This window comes from Lissotriton helveticus, chromosome 4_1 (assembly GCF_964261635.1).
Source record: "Lissotriton helveticus chromosome 4_1, aLisHel1.1, whole genome shotgun sequence".
NCBI lineage: Eukaryota > Metazoa > Chordata > Amphibia > Caudata > Salamandridae > Lissotriton > Lissotriton helveticus.
The window spans coordinates 577,321,506-577,344,947 of NC_136063.1; the positions used below are offsets into that span (position 1 = coordinate 577,321,506).

Below are 23,442 nucleotides of genomic sequence, written 5' to 3' on the forward strand. Positions count from 1 at the left end.
AGAGTGAGAGTGTGTGGGTTGTGTGTGTTGTGTGTGTGTTTTGTGTGTGTGTGTGTGCATGCTTGCGGATGATTCTGGGCAAAGCTCAAAGGGCCATATGTACCACCCTGGAAATAGCGCCTCGCAAATTGCGAGGCGCTATTACCAATGTACAACAGTGTATAGCCCACTGTTAGCGATTCCCAAAGGGGTTGAAAATAGAGAGGCTCATGAATATTAATTAAATAATATTAATTAAATTCCTAATATAATTAGGAATGACAGGCCCTCATAGGTATGGTGGCCTGCTGGGCTCAGCAGACCACCATGTCTGGGGCTTCTTTTAAATAAAGCATTTTTTTTAATGCAGCCCGTTTTCCTTAAACGAAAACAGGATGAATTGAAACGTTTTCGATTCATTTTTAAAGGGCAGGCAGTGGTCCATTGGACCACTGCCTGCACATAAAAAATTAGTTTCCCCTGCGTTTGCAAAGGAGAATGGGTCCCCTGGGGACTCCTTCCCTTTTGCGACCCCATTACCACCCTCTTGAAGAGGGTGGTAATTTGAAAGTGTTTTGCGCCCGCAATTGCGGACACAAAACATTCTTACATAGGGTTGCGCTCCTTATTACGAAGGGTAATAGCGAGACGCAAAAGCCTATTTTGCACGTAAATGGTTTTTATTAACTGTACAATAAAGTTACTACTACTACTACTATTTTGCACTTTGCAAAAAATTGCAACTCGCAAAATAGGATTTGTACATTCCCTATGCTATTTTTGCATGCGCAAACGGGTTCGCAAACCCGTTTGCGCATGCAAAAATGGTTGTACATCTGGCCCTTAATCTCCCGAATGCCTAACGGTGTGGATTACACTTGTGTAATCCCCACTTGATGTACACAATTTAGTAGACCATCTCCTGACTCAACCCTTCACCCCCATTTCATCACAGCCCTCAGTTGCTTCCTACTGAGGTTCACAATATATTGTTAGCACAAAATGCATCTTCAGGTCCATTTATGAGGCAAAGGTGAATTGTGCACTAAATACACTCCTCGCATACTTCTGGTTAATATTGGTGTAATTGGAATCAGAATGGTTGCCGAAATTATGAAGACACATTGTCTTTATGTTACAATCCAAAAAGAGGTCCAGAGGTAGCCATGAGGTAGGTTATAAGTAAAGCTCCCTTTTTTCTGTTTTTACTGATTTTTACAGACAAATTCAGACAGAAAGCCATTTATTTTCCTGTCTGTGTTTATTTTTAAATGTGGATTAAAACAGAAATTGGGTTGTTTTTAATGATTCTGAATGCTGTTAATCATGAGTGCCAGGCCAAAAGCTGTGCGGGTTGAAAGTCAAGGTGTTAAACAAATAAAGGAACTTTAGTAAAGAGCATTAAACAGAATAAGATTTGCATAACCTTGATACTAAAATGTGTTACTTATCTTATAAGTGTGTAGTTTATCATCTGTGTGTGTGTATATATCATTGAAAGCTGTCAGGTGTTCAGGCACGAGTGTACATTTACTGGTTAAATAAATGCAGAAATATACACATTTCAGCTTCATTGTTCCACAAAACCTAAAATAAATATGGATAAATACAGGTATAATTGGCAAAAAATAAATATGGATAAATACAGACGGAAAAGACACAATTATAAATACCATAAAACTGGGAACCCTAGTTATAAGTAAGAGGTTTATTAAGCTTAGTTGCAGGATGGTAAGTAGGATAATAAGTTCAGCCCCACCAGGAGCAGCATCCTTGCTGTTCAGCCCACACACTACAACTGTCTCTCTGTTCACCACACCAGGCACTCCACCTTTCAACTACCTCATCAAGCATTCCAACATTCCACACACATTACATTCACACTGGCTGAACAGCAGGGAAGAGGTCACTAGGGAAAGGATACAAATCAACAATACAAGTTACAAGACATCTCATTCCCTTAAGGAAAACTATTAATAATAATATTACAACAATGTTCAAAGGAAGTATGCACTAATTGATTTTATCAATACGAAAGAGACATATTCAATTTAAGACTAATAATTGCAATTTGAAAGAACTCAGGATAGTAGACTATCAACACAGTCCCAAAATGGTGAATACATTGAAATTACACCACTGTCACATTATGCAGGCCTGGCAGAATGGAGGACACCACCTGAGGTGTAGCTCTCTCATCACTCACCCCTTTCTTCACACCACATACAGCACACAACATCACAGGGTACACAACCCTTCAACGCATAGCTTAGGTTAAAGAACCGCACAGGGTACACAACTCTTCAACACACACCTAAGGTAAAACAACTACATAGGGTACACAACCCTTCAACCCACACCTAAGGTTAACAACAGCACCGGGTACAAAACCCTTTAACACACCTAAGGTAAAGTAACAGCCCAGGGTACACAGCCCTACAACGTACACCTCAGGTAAAACAACTGCATAGGGTACACGACCCTTCAACGCACACCTCAGGTTAAAGAACTGCAGAGGGGACACAACACTTCAACACACACCTCAGGCAAAACAACTGCACAGGGTACACAACCCTTCAACACACACCTGGGTAAAACAACAGCACAGGATACACAGCCCTTGAACGCTCACCTAAGGTAAAACAACAGCACAGGGTACACGACTCTTCAACACAAGAGAATTCCACAAAGGCAAAGCCACAAACTCTACAAGACCAGGGTACAAAAAATCTAGACCCACCCCCACGCATCAAACAATACACAAAGGCTAGAAATTAATGATAGCCTCACTAAATTAGCACAACATAGGCAACACCACAACCACAACTTTGGTGGTTCCTAGGTTTCGTCTAAAAACCCGTAGAGGAAAGTCCCTGGCAGTACTGGGTGCAAAGGCCTGGAATATTCTGCCCCCTGCCCTGAGAACTCTGGATAAAGAAACAGAATTCCGCAAAGAATTAAAAACTTGGATATTCAAACTGCAAGATAGCATGGCCAGAACTCTAGTTTGATGCATGCCTTTGTTTTTGGTCCAACTCTGAGTCATTATGTCATCTGGTAATTTGCCTGAGGTAGCGCCTAGATGCTCCGTTGGAGCGATTGCTGCGCGATATAAATAAAATTTTACATTACATTACATTACAACCAGTAAGAACATGGCATACAAAATAAGCATGGCATATGAAAACACGGCAGAAGCTTGCATAGCACATAGCACAATAATTGACATGAAGTACACCAAGGAAAATGAAAAGTAAGACAGGAAAACAGCCAGCAACATGGCACTGTAACTTAAAATACTTATGTGCATACTATATACCAGCATCACTAATGACAACAATGCATACAACAGCTCCAATTTCATAGTCCGGTATATCACTGTTGAAGCACTGATGAGCGGTATCTCACCGAGCCCATTGTAGAAACAACACCAGAAAGACTTCACCTTTAAACTCCTTCCCTTAGGGAAAACAGGAACGGGAAACGAAAAAGTGAAATGGAACAGTTTCAACTCATACCCCACCATGTGAGAAAATCAGCTGCCAATGATTGATGAATGTCCTTACTTCCCACTCGTAGTTGAGCAGTTCCATTCTTCACTCTTTTCATTTAGCATAGTGTTCTGCATAAACACAGAGCAGTGCACCTATGTTTCCTTTCAGTTACGCTGTACTTAATTAAAAACGTTCTTGTTTCTCCTGTGAGGTCAATATGTAAAAAAAAAACAAGATTGCTATAACCGCCGTTGACAAGGAAAGCGTTAGCACTGACAAAGACTAAGCTTCACTTTAGACGTTTCCGGTACCTGCTGCAGCTCCTGCTGACAGCAGCCTGAAGAGCAACCTTGGGCGGCAAAGATGGCGGCACGCAGGGGAGTGCATGCTCCCACAATGTCAAGGGACAGCTTGTGTTCCAGGATGCCAGCCGATAACTACGCAAAGGCTTCATGGGACGCAGTGAGTCCAGTAAGGTGTGCGCGCACTGGTAGTTATGTTAGTCTAGCGGCTCATTCAAATGTCGCATTTCATAATGGCAAACAGCCCACACCTCCCTGAGAATTTCCATAGAGCCACTCACCAATATAAAATGTTGGACGCACTGTTCTCCACATTGCTGAAGACTCAAACGGTTTCCAGTACTAAAAACAAAGTCAATGCTGATACTGGATGTCACGACTGGGTTCTCCAAAGCAAGCGCCTCTTTAATCATTCGTGGACTCCCCTCACGTTTTGAAGTACTCGCAGCAAGGAGCTGCTGGCTCACTCCGCATCAGTACAGTCATAAAAAAGTTCTAGTTGATTATAAAGTCACGTTATCTCTGCAGCATTTGTTCAAGTGTCAGTCTTGCTAGTCCATGTAAATGACAAATTTGGGTTGATCAGTCTCAGAATCCTACCACTGGGTCTTCACCCATCCATTTACAGCATGGATGTTGCATGTGCTTGTGCTACATGTGTGTAGAGATTTCAAATAGAGTGTTATTGGTACATGTGGCTGTTGTCAAAGTGGGTTCCATTTTGTATCCGACATACTTTGCTGGTATGTAATATGGAGGTTTGTTTGAATAGAGAGCAGACAGCAAATGAACATTTAAAGGATCCCCTGGTACAGTTTAGGGATAATTTTAACTGGGTCAGACAGAGGATTGTCAATGGTGTTAAGGAAGGAGACAAATGGTAGCTTTCAAGCTAGAGAGTTTTCCCGCTCCCCTTCCTAGCCAATTGTTCTATGGGGCTTACACCCCACAGCTTAACAGGTGGTTAAAAGGGTCAGTCTCACTGGCATTTATGCTCTTGCTTCCTTTAGCTCATCTCTCTGTATCAAAGACCAGACTGAACCAGTCTGCATGGTGTTTCGGCTCTCAGATGCTGACTGGAGCCCTGGGCATTTTCTCCACGTAGGCTGTAACACAGCCTGCATGGAGAACTTGCGCAGTGCGCAAGACCCTTTTGGGCGGCCGGAGAGTGCTGTCCAAGCAGTCATTGCGCACATTAGGCAGGGGCTACCACTCCTCCCCTGCTCCCGCCCAAAGCAAAGCTGTCGGCGGAAGTAGGAGAAAATAAAATGATAATAGCGCGAGTCATTTTATTCTCTCTGTGTTTCACTGCAAAAAGTCAGTGCGGCGACGCTCATCCACCTTAGCAGAGGAGCCACCACTGGCTCCAACTAGCCTGCCATGTGGGGCTGCCTCTATCCTAGGCCAAGCGAGAGAGCTCACTGGCTTCTCAGGAGGAATATTTGAGGAGGCCTTGCGCTTTCCAGCAGCTTTCAACAAAATAACTCAAAAAAACGATCTTTCCCATGGTACACAGGGAAGAGGTCATCAACAATCCACCAAGGAACAGTTCAGGATGTCGACAAAGGTGGGAGCCCCCAAGATAGCTTCCTCTTTCTTGACTGCAACAGGTTTCTTCCACCATTTTCCGTTATTTTGCTTTAGAACCATCAGAACTTGAAAGAATCCAGAACAAGAAGAATGAATCTGAACCTTTCTGCATTGGATAAGTTAAAGGCAACCAATACCTTGAACTAAACGTGCGGTGCAGTAAATACAAAGTTGATAAGACGAATACCGTAACAGAATAAACAGAGTCTTTGCAAATACCTCTGAGAAACATGCTCAAATGAAATAAGACATGTACTTTGGAAAGAATAAATAAAGCAATACTTATGCCATATGACTGCGGGTGCACCGTGAAAACAAAATCCAATACTTTATAACTCTCTTTGCTAGGGAAAGGATCTCAGGAACCGTGGGCAGGAATAATCCTCACCTCCGTGTCCTTAAGAGAATTGAAACTTTCTGTCATGATTACTAGGAATGTTTTTATTCTCTCTAAGGACCGATGGCAAGAATTATGCTTGTTCAAAGCTTATCCACAACAAATGAAGCCATATCGACAACTGGCTTGCAATAGAACCTTTTGAATATGGAGTCCGAAGACGAGTCTGCATCATTGATAATGTTTTCAAGGCAAACCCCAAGGGAGAAAGCTTTAGAAAAGAAAAAAAAAAGCCATTGCACCTCAAACAGAGTGGGTGCCAGATTGTGAGATGTCAATGCCCACTTCTTGCATGACCCAACGGATTGAACAAGCTATGGCGGGAGGAGTGACAGCTTTGAAAGGCTTCCTGAGAGATATTAGCAATTGATGTTCGCCTGGTGGATGGAGCTCTTCCATCATGCTCTCATAAGCCTTGAGGAAACGGACTACACATAACTTGTGCGATTTGTCAAAAGCAGGATAAGACACCACTTTGGAATTGGACTTGGTATGCTGGGAGACGTGGAAGGTGACCCTATGCTGAGTAAAGACCCTTCCCGAAATATCCAGAGCCCGCACGTCAGCCGCTCTCTAACACAACACGAGGCACAGAAGCATGGCGAGTTTCACCAACAATCCCTTGTCTAACAAATACTAATTCTGTTGCCATGAACGGAAAAGGCCCAACACCTTGTCAACATCCCATAAGGTGGAGTACCTACATTCTGGAGGGAGTGCCAACCAAATCCCTCACATTAGCTTACAAACCAAAGGGTGTTCACCCGCTGAGACTCCTTGAACCGGGACATGCCAAGCAGAGATTGCTGACCTATTAGAGTTGATAGTATGATATGACAAGCCCTGTGACGCTAAGGAGACCAAGAAGTTTACAATAGAGACAACTTTGCACCCCATGGGATCCTGGTTGTTTCGAAGACACCAACCAGCTTATCTGGCCCATTCTGATCATAGCATTTTTTTGTACCGTCGGCCCATGCTGCTGCCAGTAATCCCTCAGCTTCATGCAAAAGACCAGAGAGTCTCCAGCGATGCCAGAATTCTGCCAGGCCCAGAGAGGTTAATGGGAGGTGATTGCCCTGGGGATCCTGCAGGATATTAGGATCGGGGGAGAAGGATTGGAGAATGCCAGGAAAGTTCCATTAGAACTGGAAACCATACTTGAGACCTCCACTACGACGTAATCACAACCACTTTTGCCTTCTGTCCGTGGACCTGTGCTGAGAGTCTCATATTCATGGAGAATGTTTGGAAGGCATAACCTGTCTCCAGACAGCAATCTTGGAGGAAAAACATCTGTCGCTGTTGCTTCCAACTGAAATACCTGGGAATTTGATGGTCCAAATGAGATGCAAAGAGTTCCGCCGAAAAGGGGGCCCTAAAGGGCTGATCATGCTCTGGAAAGCCAAGCGGTGTAGTTGCCACAGACTCATGTCTGCTATTTTCCAAACAATGGCTCTTGAGCTATGTTTGCACACTATGTACAACTAAATCCCCATTGAGATATATCAAAGAGAAAAGAAAGAGAAACATGAGAGAAGAAGGCCTAGCATAATCATAGTATCACAACTACCCATGTACAAAGTATAAATAATTTTAATGAAAAAACAACAATTATAGGGCGCTCAAATAATTACACTCTTATCGTACATACAACAATACATAATATCAAAAAACTCAAAAGACACAGTGGCAGAGGAAAATACATACAACAATCAACACAGTACATAATCAAACAATAATGTCCTCTAGAATTTAGGCCATGTAGAAGGCGTCGACGGCGTTTCAACACAAGATTGTTTAAAGGGTTATCATCAGGACAATGGACTTCAAGAGTGACAGGCGACCACCTTATCAAAAAAATTCTTAAATGAGTACTCTGCAGATTACTCCTCCTTCAATCCAATATAGAATATTGGTAGGTTAAAAAATTGTTTTCTTAAAGAAAGGGTCCTGTTAGTGTGAAAATTGCACACTAAATGTAAGCTCTTCAGTAGCAGGCGTCAATGAATGATACCAGTCAGACAGTATTTAGGCGGGGTGTATAGCTCTATACAACTTCAGTGCACTTCATGAAATTAATTCATTTACTTCGTCTAAGTGCTCCATGAATAAAGTCCCGTCCTCCAGCAGCCCGCACGAAAAATGTCTGAGCATGCCCTGGAACACCAATCCGTTATCACATTGGAAGCTCCTGGAAGGTACTCCACTGACACTGAGATATTGTGAGATAGGCAGAAGGTCCAAAATTCATTGGTGAGGTCCACCAAGACTTGGTACCCCCAAGGTGGTTTATATAGTGTACTGCTGATACATTGTCCATTTTGATGAGTAAGCTGCAGGAATCCCTGTCCCTTGTCCAGCTTTGTATGGCAACCGATCCGACCATCAGCTCTTGGCAGTTGATGTGGAGCTGATGCTCATCCGTGGGCCATTCTCCTCCTGTAAAGGAGTCCCCACAGTGAGCTTGTGATCTAATCACCATCTCATTTCCACCTCAACCTCCTCTACCAGAGGTACCTGATCTGAGTACTGAAGGCCCCATCTGAGGTGGAAAGCCTTGAGGTATTGCAGGGCTCTATGGTGGAGAGGGCCTGGAAAAATTGTCTGTATAGAGGACAATAGATCTTCACAACTTTACAAGCGGGAGGGGGGGCTGTTGTCTTTTTGCACGGCACTAGAAGAGGTTTTCGCTTGTTGATCATGAACCCTAAATCTCGCAGAAGGTTGACCGCCATCTTAACTGCTGCATCAGCTGCGACGGGCATTGACCCAAAAAAAGAAGATTGTCGAGGTAGCTTATGAGGCGAAAGTCCCTCACCCTTAGAATTTCCACCAACGGCTTGAGAACCTTGGTGAAACACCAGGGAGTAGAGAATAGACAGAAATGCAAGGCTGTAAACTCATAGACTTGGTCTCTCGATGTGAACTGAAAGAAACGGTCATGTGGGGGAAAAATGAGAACCGTCGAGTATGCGTACTTCAAACCCAAACGTACCGTCCATGTCTTCAGGTCAAAGGATATTGCGCAGAACATAGAGACCCTTCATCTTGAATTGGCGGTAAACCAGCCACCGATTGAACACTCTCAGGTTCATCACTGGACGTTTACCACATCTGCCTTGTCAACCAAAAAAATGTTGGTGAGGAAACCTCATGGGTGGAGGCAGGCGAGGGATATCGTGCCTATTTGCAGCATATCCGCCACCTCCATTATCTATCAGGGTGACCTGTTCTTCTGCAAAAACCAGTGGAAGCTGATACCGAGTCAAGTCCGGGAGGAGAGAAGCTGCAGCTGAAGTGTGTTTTACTTTCGAGGGAACACTTGCTCCCAACTACTGATAACTAAACCATCTTGCTGTATACAGATATGCAGTACCTTGATTCTCCCTAAGAAACTCTAGATACAAGCTATACCACAACATCCTCTCATAGTAAAGCATATATAAGTCACATGTACTAAGCATTTTTGCGGTGTTAAACGGCCATTCAGGACGTTTCTGAATGCAAAACTGCTTTTATATATGAACATGTTACCGAATCGCAATTTGTGTTTGTGATCCGGTATTTGGAAGGGGCATGTTTAGGGTGCCCCTTCCAAATATCAAAATCTGAATGAGATGTATGAATGTTTTGCGATCAAGTTCGCAAATCATTCATTATTTACCGAATCCTTGAAGGAGGTGGTAACCCATTCGCAAATGGGAAGGGGTCCCTAAGGGACCACTTCCCCTTTGACAATGAAAACAAATATTTTTTAAGACCACTGCTTACTTTTAAAGCATAAAACTGCGAAGTTTCATTTTTTCCTTTTAAACACATCTAATTTTCTATTAAGGAAAATGGGTTGCATTTAAATAAAATAGACAGCTTTATTTGAAAACGATCACAAACATGGTAGTCTGCTGACCTCAGCAGGCCACAATATCTGTGATGGCGTTGATTCCTAATTGGTCACCTACTTCATTAATATGCTTGTGGTAGGTCTATTTGTAACCCCCCAGGAATGGCTAAGGAACCTCAAAAGAGTTTCATACATTAGGAATACCGATTTCCTAATTGCAATTTTGAGAGAATCGCAATTAGGAAATCAATATTCCTAGTGTTAGCATGTGCTCTGGGTTTTAGGTAACTAGATACCATTTTAACTATGGTAGACATTTTCATTTTATTCTTGTTGTTTGCAACATGCATTGGTGCTGTTTTAATAATATTTTGTGTAGTTATTTTAGATGTGCTAAGCAACAGGATAAAACTGTTGAAATACACACTATTAAGCATAAAGGGCCACATGTGCTACCATTAGTGTTTGCGATTACAAAATAGCGAAGTTTTGTGATTCGCTATACGGTAATCGCAAGCACTAATGTACTAAAGTGTCTTATACACTTTTTGCTATTCTCAGTGGGTCACAGATAGATCTACTTCATGAATATTAATGAGGTAGGTCTCAGTTTGTGACCCATTGGGAATCGAACCACCATGTCTGTGTTTGCTTTAAATAAAGCAATCTTTTTTTTAAAATGCAGTCCTTTTTCCTCAAAGGACAAACAAAACAAAAAAAGTTGGTAGTAGTGTGTGGGACCGCTGCCTGCTCTGAAGAAACAATGCAACCTTTCTCAAAGGGGAAGGGGGCCTTAGTGGACCCCTTCCCATTTGCGAATGGGTTACCACCAACTTCACGCATTTCGATCTCAAAACATTCGTACATACCAATGCTAATTGGTAAGTGGAATGGACACACTAAACACGCCCCTTCTAAATACCGAATCACAGTCACAAATTTCACATTTGAAAAAGCATTTCTGCAGCCTGAAATGGTCTGATCGTTGTTCTGTCTGCAAAAATGCTTCGTACATGTGGCGCAAAGTGTCTTATTCTTAGTTCAGTGTGTGTGTGATATTGTAAAGAACTAAATTGAGCTTTCAAATTACCAGTGCATCCCTGTATCCCTGTTTAGGGACTGTTAGTAACCTAAAAACACTGACACCATGTCAACTATGTATTGAATGGGGATGTGTGGGGCAACAACAACCTGCTTCTTCACATTCAGTTGTTGGTGCATTGAACTAAGTTCACTCGTGACACCCGTGAGTGTGAAGGCAAACCTTGTAGAGCTAAGCCGGAGTCTTAGTTTATGTAACAAAAGGAGAGTACTTGGTGATCAGCTCTGAGTCCGGTAGTATGGTTAGGTCGCAAGACAGCAGTGGTAAACAGACACTAACCCATTACAATACTAAGCGAACATCCTCCTTGCATACAAAGGCCTTCCCCCTGTGCAATGCCTATTTGAACATAGATTAGTTCATCTCAGCTTAAAAGTAGGCTTGGGAGTAATTTTAATCATAGCATAATAATCAGAGAAAATCTGGCTTGCGTAATTAGGAGGAATTTGGGGGGAAATAAGCACAGAAACAACAAAATTAGTGAGTACACTGCTGTTCGTGTTGTTTTGTATTTAGAGCTTCTTTCTTAGTGCAGCATGAAACCTCGCATCCATTGTGGAGGTGAGGGTGCCTTTTGCATTATGAAAATATTACTTAATGCGGGGAGTAATTTGGAGGGAAAATTGCCCTGCTATTAATTTTCTGCTGCATTTAGCGCTATTTCTTAGGGCAAAATGGATCCTCAGGTCCATTTTGGATATGAGGGGACACTTTTGCAATAAGAAAATAACACTACATGGCAAATTACTCTTCTTAAAGAATAACATTGAATCGCGCATCATTTTCAGTATTAACAATACAGCAAATTACGCAAAATAAGGCCATTCCTCCTAAAAATAAAGACACTAACCCTGAACTTAACTGGAGCTGCTGACTCATTACAGGTCTTTCTTTTCTAGCAAAATGTATTGAGAGATGCGTGGAATACCAACTTGAGAAGTTCACCTCCAATACCCATTTCCTGGCCATTACAATCTGGGTTCTTAGCTCACCATCGCACATAACCGACCCTTCCCAAAATCATCAGTGACACTGTGACTTTTTCTTGAAGGAAATTGATGTATTCTTGCTCCACTCTACCTATCAGCAGCATTTAACATGGTTGGATATGATATGCTTCTGCGTATTTTCAGTTAGTGAACTGGTGTTGTAGAAGTCTTGAAATGTTTTGAGTCATGCTTAACCTAGTGATAGCTATTGGAAATTCTGTCTCCAGCCTTTTCCCAATTCCATTCAGAGCTCCACAGGGCAATATCTAGCCTCCTTACTTGAATCTTGAATCCCATGAGTTACAAACCACATAAATACCTGGTTATATCTGAAGAACAATTGTATAAATAGTCCCAGACAGTGATTAACTGCCTCCCTAAAATCCTATCGTGCATGAGCCATATGGATTTGTATTTTCATCAACAGAAAAACAAATCTCTATTCTTCTTTCCTATTCAGATAAATGAGGACTAGAGGAATAAGCAGGGGAGGTCTAATGGTCTCTTCTCAAATATTTTAATCATTGCAAATCCTCCTAGTTTTATGCTATATAATTTGCTATATGTAGAAACGAATCCACAACTTTACAGAATACCACTAAACACAGCAGCGCAGTACAGGCTACTGTGATAAGCCTGTCAGAAAAAGCATCTCTCATGAAATCATGATATATCCATATTAAGTCAGGTGACCTCACACTATGGTTAGACTCCGCATTACAAATTTGGTGACCCGTCCTTTTGATTCAGAGCCCCTAATCACCCATTTTTGGTACCAATTTGCAGTGTTTACGGTACCTTCCAAATAGTGACTATTTTTCTCACCTACATTTATGTTTGATGGAGGAACCTTTGGCACTCCATTTCTCATCTACCCTAGCATGGAATCCCATGACACCCCTTAAGGGTGCCCACTTTTTCTTTATATTGCACATCCTAACGAAGACCCACTTTTAGGTCAAAAGTTGCCACATTTTTCTTCTTGGTCAAAATGTTGACGGATATAAACATCCCTGGATTTGTTTCTGGTTATCCTAATGACGGATGCGTTTTGATCAGCCACCTGTCTTTATATGGATATACTTTGATTTCTTGAGAGATGCTTTTTCTGACAGGCTTATCACAGTAGCCCGTTCTTCCTACAGTGTTTAGTGGTGTTCTGTAAAGTTTTGGGCTGCTCGCGACCGCAAAGTGACCTCTTTGAACTGAGAATCGACCCTCCTTCACAACCGCCAATGTGAACCTCCAGCGGGACATGCTGGCCTTGCTGACGGCGACTGCCTATGAAGACCTGCAATGCGAGCCCTGCACTTTGCATCAATGGCAACAGCTTGCAACCATCACCAAAAGGAAATTTCAGCCATGACTGGCTTTTCGTGCACAGCAATGTCTGCGATGCTCGACCTGTTCCTCACGCCTGCAGCCTCCTCCGCACAGCCCCTTCCAACATGAAGGGCACCCTTTGTGCAGGACTTGAGAGGGTAACTCTTCAGTTGGACTAACCTGGTACCTGTATCTGAAATGCACTCCATTGCAGTCAGACTGAACTTGTTACTTTCCCTTGGTCTAGCGCGCCCAGATAGCGGCGAGTGGCACTTTGTGCTTATTAGAGCTATTTTCACCTAAAACTTTGAAAACTTATATCTCAGGTTCTACTGATTTGTATTTTAGTTGATTTGGTGTCATTTTATTCATTAAATATGGTTTGGAATTTTTCTGGTGTTGTAATTTCACTTTACTACTGTTTGAGTGCTGCACAAATACTTTCCATAATGCCTCTAAGTTAAGCCTGACTGTTTTTGTGTCAAGGTACCACAGCGCTAAGCACAGGTTAATTTAGTGGCTTTGACTGTGCACCCTGACAAGAGCTGTGTGTATTATTTAAGTAGAGCTAACACCCCTCTCAACTAAAAATCCAATTTCTAGAATGTACCTGTCAATAATATTTCTTTCTGACTTGCCTATGACTAAGCCTGTTGTTAATGTACACATAATGGAAAGTGCTTGGTTACTGCTCTCAGTGAGATTAGTTTGTACTATACAAAAAGAATGTTATGTAAGTAAGTAAGCTCTAATTTGTTTATATATTTGTAAGTTATCAAGCTTAGTTGGTAGCTTGAACAGAGTCTGGAAAAAAAGCTAACAATTATGGCTTTTGTTGCCTTTGGTGCTATATACTGAACTGGTTTCTTTGTTATTATTAATATTTTTTTGCTGCATACTACCCTGCTGCAGCCTCAGAGTGCCGTGACAATGGGCTACATACAAGTGAAAAGTAACCCTGGAAAAGCAAAAAACAATCAATCAGCCATCAGAAGAATGAAATATATTAGCAGGAGACCTCATCCAGGTGGGCAGAAGTAGGAGAGAAAAAACCTTGAGGGAGATCCAAAGTCAAACGTAGCCTAGAACTGAGATTGGTGAAGTCTACCTTGAGGTCTAACATCCTGGCTGCTACCTGAAGCAGGCTGATGTTAAAGGATTAGAGTACATGTCTAAGTAAACCTTACGCCAGTTGAAGAGTTGGGTGTTCAGAGATGTCCTGAAAGTGAGAAAGTCATTTACAAGCTAGCGATCCTGTGGCAAAGAGTTCCATATAGAAGAGCCCCACCTATTAGGCTGACATCTAGTTTTTCCTAATGTCCATGCTGAGGATTACTTTATTGTAAAATTTCGGTGGGATTCCCACTTCAACGACTGGGAAATGTTCAACATGTGAACCTATGAAAGATTAAATTCTGAAGAAATGGGATTAAAACATCCAGCATTCCACTATTATGTGTGATCAACACTATTAATTGTGCCACACGACATTTTAGTGGATAATATGCCTAAAAAGATATACCCCTAACGTTCAAAAGAACATCACACCATGAAATGCTTATTCCACAAGCATTTCCTGGCATGCTTCACTGGTACCAACAAACAGGTTTACTTGCTGACAGAGTGGAAAGGTAGAACTGTGCTAAATCTAGATCCTATCACATAGGAGACAGAATTGATTCATACAATATTAATGTTTATGCTCAAGAAATGACGAAGGATTTTACAAAAAAGCGCTGCAAAATGCATTATATCTTTTGAACTACAGTACAGCAACAAATTGTGGAATTTGAAACTTATTTTGTAACTGCAGGGGTACCAACTGTCTTTTTTTTACCAGTTACAACAGACAAAGCTGTAGTCCCAACACTTGTCCAAAAGCCACAGTTAGCAGCTTGCTGCGATTGTTGCTCTTGTCAACCAGTTGTCGTCAGTGAATTGGAAGTGGTTTAGCGTGTATCGGTTCAAGTACATGGTAAATAAGAACCAAGAAGAGGCTTTCGAGGAAAATTAAACTTAGAATTGAGACCAGGAAATAACGGCCTATGAAGAAAGTGCCCACAATCTGAGTCTCCTTTACTGGATCTGGAGTTTGAGTGGCTCGAGGAAAAAGCACCAGGGTTAGCGTGATGATAAGAGAAAGGAAAAATACTAAAATAACAGACAGTTTTGCAAACCCTGCAGCTCTAGATAACAGCAGACACAGCAGCAAAGCCAACACCCACAGGATAGCTAGGACACAGACGCCAGAACCAACAAGATTTTGGTTTGTTTTCAGCAAGTACTAATTTTCTTTCTCCTTTCTTTTGCTATTAAACTAACAGTACCCCTACAAGAGTTTAGGGTCCAAATGCCTTATCATTTTATGTCACAGAAAAGTATAGGGGTGCTTATATCTGACTTCAAAATTCACAAGATTTGCATCCGTGCTATCAAAATAACAAAACATTTAATTGTCTTTGCCTATTGTGAGCATGTCCCTATTCTATTCCAACCATGAGTAAGGATAGGTTTACCTCACTTCTTCAATCCAGCACACATAGATAGTGTGGCAATTTGTTGGCCCAGATTAATTTGCAAATCTCAGATTGTAACAATGGTTGTGGAAAAGTACTCCTTTTGCAATGGTTACCTCCCACTTTTTCCATGACTGAATGCAAATTTGACTGACTGTGCACTGGATTCCGGGTAATCAGGCTCCCAGTGACTATGTTCTTTCCTCAAACTGTAGCTTTGTTTTCTCAATTGGCACACTTCTGCTCCACATATAAGCCCCTTGTAAAAGGTACAAGTGGTACCAAGGGCTGCAGCATGTATTATACCACCCTAAGAGAATACTCACCAAACACATGCTCACATCCTTGAGGCCTAGCCGCAAGCAGGAACAACCTTCAAGGGTGAAGATCCTCAAAGATTTCCTGCCCTTTGTCATGCTAGCCAGGGCCTCTCTAGCTAGTGGGGATGCCCACCCCCTGACCAAGCCCCACTTTTGGCAGCAAGGTCGGCAGGGAAAATCAGTAGGCAGGAGAGGTGTGTCCTCTCTCAGCAAGGTACAAAAAAGGTACAAAAAAGGGGTTGGAGGAAGACTCCCTTATTCCGAATTTTATATGAAAAAAATAGGTGCTACAGCACTGCACTTGCTGTCAACCCAAGTGTGAATCAATAAAAACAGTTACAAGTTAGTAAACTTGTTGGTGCTGTGCACTGTTCACTAGGTCCTAAAACCCAAGAATCTTATGAACCATATCGTATTGTAAATACAAAACAGCTTCAACCATATTTTGTTTAAACAAACTTCGTTTTTTCTTGTATCTGTATATCTTCAATGCAACAATATATACACGGTACAATTATAATGAGTATCACTCTCTAAACATAAACAGTGTAACTACATTTGTTTAAATGCACAAACAATAAAAGACATCAATCTTGTATGTGCCCGATGCATTTTGGGACATAGTAGTTCCTTCCTCAGGGGCCAACCTACAAAATAAGGATATTATTAACAAACTTATTCTACAACTTATTTTAACTGCACAATGGCAACATTACCCAAAGTACCAATGTAGAGCTAAACTTGACGTTGTACTCTTAGTTCTAATTTTACTCTTGTGTTCTCTCAGCCAGGACCATCCCTAAGAAGTCCTGAGCTGAAGTGACCCCTCCTTTGAAAATCCTCTATATTGTTAGTGAGGATTTCAGCCAATAGGATTAGCGGTATGCCCGCTCCCCAAAGGGAGTGGACACACAATGGGTGTAGTCACCTTCAAATGTATTGTCTCACAATGTTTATAGTTATGCATATCTTCTCACGTATCCTTATATCATGTTTTTCACCACTCCATTCATGTTGTGAGGCGCTCTGATACCCACGGGTCTAGCTAGCACTATATACAACTTATACAATAAATAAAATAAAGATAAGTAGCCTATTGGCTACTACCTGCCAGCACCTGTACTGCCACTTAATTGAGTATTTGGGGTACCCCTGAACCTTGATCCTTGGATTCTTGGTGACCTTAAGAAGAAGAAGGACCGAAGAGCCATACCAGTAGTGAAGACTCCAGATGACAGCTGACTTGGCCCCAGCCCTACTGGCCTATCTGCAGCCCTTGCAGAAACCTGCACCAAAAAATGACTTGTCCTACAGGCCCAGCAACCTCCACATCCATTGGAGGACTGTCTGCTTTTACTAAAGACCAAGAACTCCTAAAGACAGCGAGAACAAGAAAAGCTCCAGTGCCCTGCTGAACTGCACAACCTGCCCACTGGACCTACCTCTGCACTCGACGCCTCTGGCCCGAGTTGAAGTGGCCCACCTCATGAAGGGTACCCTGATTGAGGGTTTTAGACACACCACTGAAGAGTATAGGATCAGGTTCAGGGGGGCTCACAAAACTTTGAGTCAGTCCTGGGTTGACTTCATAGACTACTCAGTGAAAACATGAGATGGCTGGTTAACTGGAAGTGAAGTGCATGACTATGATGGACTTTATAATCTGATCTGTTTATAAGAGAACATATATTAAATAACTGTATCAATGAAAAGTTGCATCAGTATCTCATAGACCAATGTTCAGTTTCTCCCCAAGAATTGGGAATGAAGGCAGACCACTGGGTCAAGACTAGGGTGACCAAAACTACCACTGGGGGGTGACCAAAAGAAAGGGGTTACAAAACCTCCCCTTAGGAAAGAGGGTGAACATCTTAAGGGTAAATGTAAAGAGTCTTCTAACAGCCCCCCAAAACCTGCACAGGAGGGAGGGTCCCAGAATTCTTCACAATCCAACAGGGGGTAAAAAGGTAAGAACTTTGACCTCAACAAGGCATGGCGTTACAACTGTAAGAAGTTAGGACACACAACTGGAGACTTAGCCTGTCACACAAAGAATCCCCCTAGTACTCCTCCACCTACCACTGGAATGGCAAGTCTCCAGGTGGAATCAATATTGTGCCAGAGCAATTCAATGTTCACACTCAAGCTATTTTAGTCTCTGAGGGTGGGGTAAATTTACCCATTCTTGCTGTCTGGCCCTCTAATATGAAAAGATCCAGACAGCAACCATTGATTAATGAGACTTGGGTAGAGGCCCTGAGGGATGCAGGGGCCAGTGTCACCATGGTGACAGAGAAACTGGCCTCCCCAGGAAATATTTGGCTTTAAAAACCTATCAAATCACCAATGTTGATAAAGTCACTACAGTGCACCCCATGGCTGTGGTGTCATTACAATAGGGAGGGTTACTGGGCTGAAACAGGTAGTGGTCTCTTCCAAGATCCCAGTTGAATGTCTGTTAGGGAATGATATAGAGACCTCAGCATGGGCCGAGTAAGAACTGAAAACCTATGCAGCCATGCTGGGAATCCCTGAGTTGGTGTTTGTGAAAACCCAAGCAGAGAGTGAAAAAGAAGTGTGTTAGTCTGGAATAGTGGCCCAACCTTCCAAGAGAAAAAGTAAGAAGACTGGGGAACCAGCTTATGTACAGCAAAAAGCTCAGGACCCCTCTCATCAGGGAAAAGACTTGTCACCCCCAGAGTCAATTGAGCCTATGGAACTTGAACCTTACCAGGTTGTACTCTTGGGCCCAGGGGGACCATCTAGGGAACAGTTGTGCCTTAGACAGAAGGCGTGTCCAACTCGTGAAAGCCTGAAACAGTAAGCTGCTACACGGGAAAAGGGAGATGTCAGTGGCTCCCAAAGGACCTATTGTGAGGATGGATTCCTTTACACTGAGGCCAGAGATCCCAAACCTGGTATCACTAGGAGAGTGGTAGTGCCTCAGCAGTTTACAGAATGCCTCCTCACATTGGCCCATGACATCGCCCTACCTGGGCATCTTGGCTAGACTAAACGTGGAATATGCTACTCAGCCATTTCTACTGGCCAAACATGTCCCAGAAAGTAAATGAGTTTTGCAGCTCCTGTGTCACCTGTCATGTCAGTGGCAAGACAGGTGTTCATCTAAAGGCCCCCTTAATTCCACTACCAGTGGTTGGGGTTCCCTTTGAAAGGGTAGGTGTGGACATAGTGGGTCCACTTGAAACACCCACAGCATCAGGAAACAAATATATTCTGGTAGTAGTGTATCTGCGGAAATTCCCCTTAGAACTACTATAGTCGCTTCAGTGGCCAAAGCACTCATTGGTATCTTTACCAGGGTAGGGTTTCCTGAGGAGGTGGTGTCAGACTGAGGTACCAACTTCATGCCTGCATACCTGAAACACATGTGGAATGAATGTGGAGTGAAATATTAGTTCACTACACCATATCACCCGCAAACCTATGGCCTTGTTGAGAGATTCAACAAGCCATCAAAAGGTATGATCGTGGGGCTCCCTAAAATATTCAAAAGGGGCTGTCCTTTTGCCATGTCTGCTTTTTACCTACAGAGAGGTGCCTCAGAAGTGAGTAAGGTTTTCTCGATTTGAAATTCTATTTGGCCATCCTGTTAAGGGACCACTTTGTATTGTGAAGAAAGTTTGGGAGAATCCTCTCCAAGTACCTATTCAGGATATTGTGGACTATGTACTAGGCCTACGTTGCAGGATGGCATAGTACATGCAAAAAGCTTACAACAACCTTGAGGCCAGCCAAGATCACCAGAAGCTCTGCTATGACTAAAACAAAAGGCTGCATTGGTAGAGTTCCAAACAGGGCAGAAGGTATGGGTTTTCGAGCCTTTGGCACCAAGGGCCCTCCAAGACAAATGGAGTGGGTCTTATGCTATCCTAGAAGAAAAGTGAAGTAACCTACGTGGTAGACCTGGGCACTAGCAGGGACCCCCAATAGGGTGATCCATGTAATCCGCCTCAAACTTTTCTATGACAGGGCTGATATAACCATGTTGATGGTTACTGATGAGGATCAAGCGACAGAGAGTGAACCTCTCCCTCACCTCCTCTTTCACAGTCCAAGAGCTGGGTTAGTTGATGGAGTTGTCTACTCAGACACCCTCTCTGCCCAACAGCAGGCTGACTGCAGGCAAATCCTACAGCAGTATGCTGAGCTCTTCTTTTTGCCTGACTGTTGTTAACCCCTGGACAGACACACAAGTATACCCATGATGTGGACACTGGGGATAACTTGCCTGTCAAAACAAAGATCTATCGGCAGTCTGACCAAATTAAGGAGAGCATTGAAGCTGAAGTAAGAAAGATGATGCCCAGTGGTCTTAGTCCCCAAGGCTCACCCAGAAGGTGGAAAGAGAGAAATTAGGTTTTGTGTGGAATACAGAGGTCTCAATGCTGTCACTAAGACAGATGCTCACCCTATACCCAGGGCTGATGAGCTGATAGCCATATTTCTCATTACCTTTGACTTAACTGCAGGGTACTGGCAGATGGGTATGACCCCAGGAACGAAAGAAACAACAGCATTCTCCACACCAGATGGACATTATCAGTTCACTGTTATGCCCTTTGGCTTAAAGAATGCCCCTGCAACCTTTCAATGGTTAGTGAATCAAGTCCTTGCTGGGCTAGAGTCCTTAAGTGCAGCATATCTAGATAATAATGTTGTCTTTAGCTCCTCCTGGCAGGATCACCTGGTCTACCTGGGTAACATTTTGCAGGTCCTAAAATCTACAGGCCTAACTATCAAGGCATCCAAATGCCAAATAGGGCAGGGAACAGTTGTATACTTCGGCCATCTTGTAGGTGGAGGCCAAGTTCAACCCGTTCAACCCAAGATCCAGACAATTTTGGACAGGGAGGCTCCAACAACCCAGACTCAAGTCAGGGCATTCCTTGGCTTGACTGGGTATTACAAGAGGTTTGTGAAGGAGTATGGTTCCATTGTGACACCCCTCACAGAACTCACCTCTAAGAAGATGCCCAAGCTGATAAACTGGACAGTTAATTGTCAACAGGCTTTTGACACCCTGAAATGTGCTCAGCACCACTTCTCAAAGCTCTAGACTTCACTTAGCAGTTCATTGTGCAGACTGATGCCTCTGAGCTAGGGATAGGAGTGGTTCTATCCCAGACCAATAATGAAGGCCAATACCAGCCTGCTGCTTTTATTAGCAGGAGGTTACTCCCCAGGGAACAGCATTGGAGTGTCATAGAGATGGAGGCCTTTGCTGTGGTCGTGTCCCTGAAGAAGTTGAGTCCATACCTATTTGGTACTCACTTCCTTGTTCAAACCAACCACAGACCTTTTGAGGAGGTCTATCTCCATACAGGTAATGGACTGTGCAGTGGAACACAGGCCTGGGACTGCCCATGCCAATGCAGATGGATTTTCCAGGTGCTTCCACTTAGAAAATGAAGACACTCTTAGGAGAGGTTAGTCTCGTCCTCTTTCATTTGGGAGGGGCTTGTATAGGGAAGTACTAGTTCTGAAATGGTTAGCCCCCACTTTTTGCCTGACTGTGTATTCAACTTTGACTAAATGCTCACTGGGTTCCCAGTGCCTCTTTTCTTTCCCAAACCGTTACCTTTGTTTCCACAATTGGCACACCTCAGGTCCACATAAACGCCCCTTGTAAAAGGTGGCAGTGGTACCAAGGGGATTGTGACCAGAGAGGGTGTCAACAGGCTGCAGCATGTAGTATGGCACCCTAAGAGACCCTCTCCACAAACATGTGCACACTGCCACTGCAGCCTGTGTGTTTTGGTGCAGCTAAGAGTGAAGAGTTGACCTGGCACCCATACAGGGCTTTCCAGCACTGCAAGAGGCATAGGTAAGTCACCCCTACTGCAGGCCTTACAGCCCTAGGGCAGGGTGAACTATTCCTCTTGTATAACGGCATGAGCTGGTATGCCCCTATAGTATCTAAGTCCATTCCTAGGCATTATAAGTGCATAGTGAAGTCATACTGAGTACATGGGCTGGCAGCTTGTCAATACAAGTTCCACAGCTCCACAATGGCTTCACAAAATTCCAAGATGTTTGGTATCAAATATCTCAGATTAATGAGCCCACACTGATGCAAATGTTGGATCCATTCATAAGGGCACTTCAGAGCTTCCCCCTGAAAACCTACCCAACCGCTAGTGTGTGGCTGACTGGTCTGCGCCAGCCTGCCACTTCCAGGCATTTTTCTGACCCCATTAGGTGGGAGCCTTGTGCTCTCGTAGGTCAGAAACAAAACCTGCTCTGGGTGGAGGTGCTTACCACCGATCCCCAAGCAGGAACGGCATTCAAGGGCGGTGAGCCTCAAAGTCTTCCTGTCCTTTGTTATGCTAGCCAGGGCCTCTCCAGCAAGTGGAGATGCCTGCCTCCCTGACCTAGCCCACTTTTAGCAGCAAGATCAATCAATCAATCAATCAATCAATCATGCGATGTATAAAGCGCACTACATACCCGCGAGGGTCTCAAGGGGGGGGGGAGGGTGCTGCTAGTGATCGAAGAGCCAGGTCTTGAGGAGTCTTCTGAAGGCTGGTAGGTCTTGGGTCTGCCGCAGGTTGGTGGGGAGGGTATTCCAGGTCTTGGTGGCAAGGTGGGAGAAGGATCTGCCGCCGGCGGTCATTCTTCGAATGCGGGGAAGAGTGGCAAGGCTGGCGGAGCGGAGCTGGCGGGAGGGGGAGGAGAAGTTGAGTAATCTGTATTTAATGCTTGTTAAGCGCGACTGTCACCCAAAGGGTATCCTGGCGCTGAGATCAATTCTACCATCCGATGTATGCTTTAAACTACTCTTGGAAATAAATGTGTTTTGAGATCCCTTTTAAAAGAGACCAGATCTTGTCTACTCCTCAGCGGCAGAGGTAGAGTGTTCCATGTTGTGGCGGCTGCAAAGCTGAAGGCGCAGCCACCCATTCTCACTCTGTTTATCCTAGGAATTCTCACTAGGAACGCCGAGGCGGATCTCAAAGGTCTGGCAGCTTGGTACCAAGAGAAAAGGTTTTGCAGTGGTATTGGTCCTTGTCCATGCAGAGCTCTAAAAACCAGGCATAAAGCCTTAAAGGTAATCCTCTGCTGGACCGGTAACCAATGAAGATCAGCCAAAGCTGCAGAAGAGGAGGCCGAGCGCGGGAGAGATAAAGTTAATTTAGCCGCCATGTTTTGGATCCTCTGCAACTTGAGAATCAGGGTGTTTGGGGCTCCCAGAAGTAGTGCGTTGCAGTAGTCTAACCTACTGAGAATAGAACTACGCACTACCTCTGCTCTGGCTTCCCAAGGAAGGAGTGGTAATATCTTGCGTAGAGCACGGAGCAGGCCCATGCAAGTCACTACAGTCCTGTTCACCGAGGCATCAAGTTGTAAATTTGGTTCAAACACAACTCCTAGATTGCGAGCCGATTCTGCGGCCTCCACCGAGCCCGGTATGGAGGTTGGCCAGAAATCTTCCGGCAGTGCACGGGGGAGTCGATCTAGGGAGCAATGCAGTACCTCCGTTTTCGACCCATTGAATTGGAGTGAGTTGGCTTGCAACCACTCTGCTGTGGCCAACATACAATGGTGAAAAGTGTCCCTCGAAA

General features: G+C 43.6%; 1 protein-coding gene and 1 pseudogene across 2 annotated transcripts in view; one reads left to right on the forward strand and one right to left on the reverse strand.

Annotated features, from left to right (window-relative positions):
• Nucleotides 1-23,442, forward strand: part of CPA6 (carboxypeptidase A6) — a 919,575-nt gene that overhangs the window by 128,294 nt on the left and 767,839 nt on the right. The window lies entirely within an intron of this gene.
• LOC144826821 (transmembrane protein 218 pseudogene) lies at nucleotides 14,311-15,952 on the reverse strand (annotated as a pseudogene).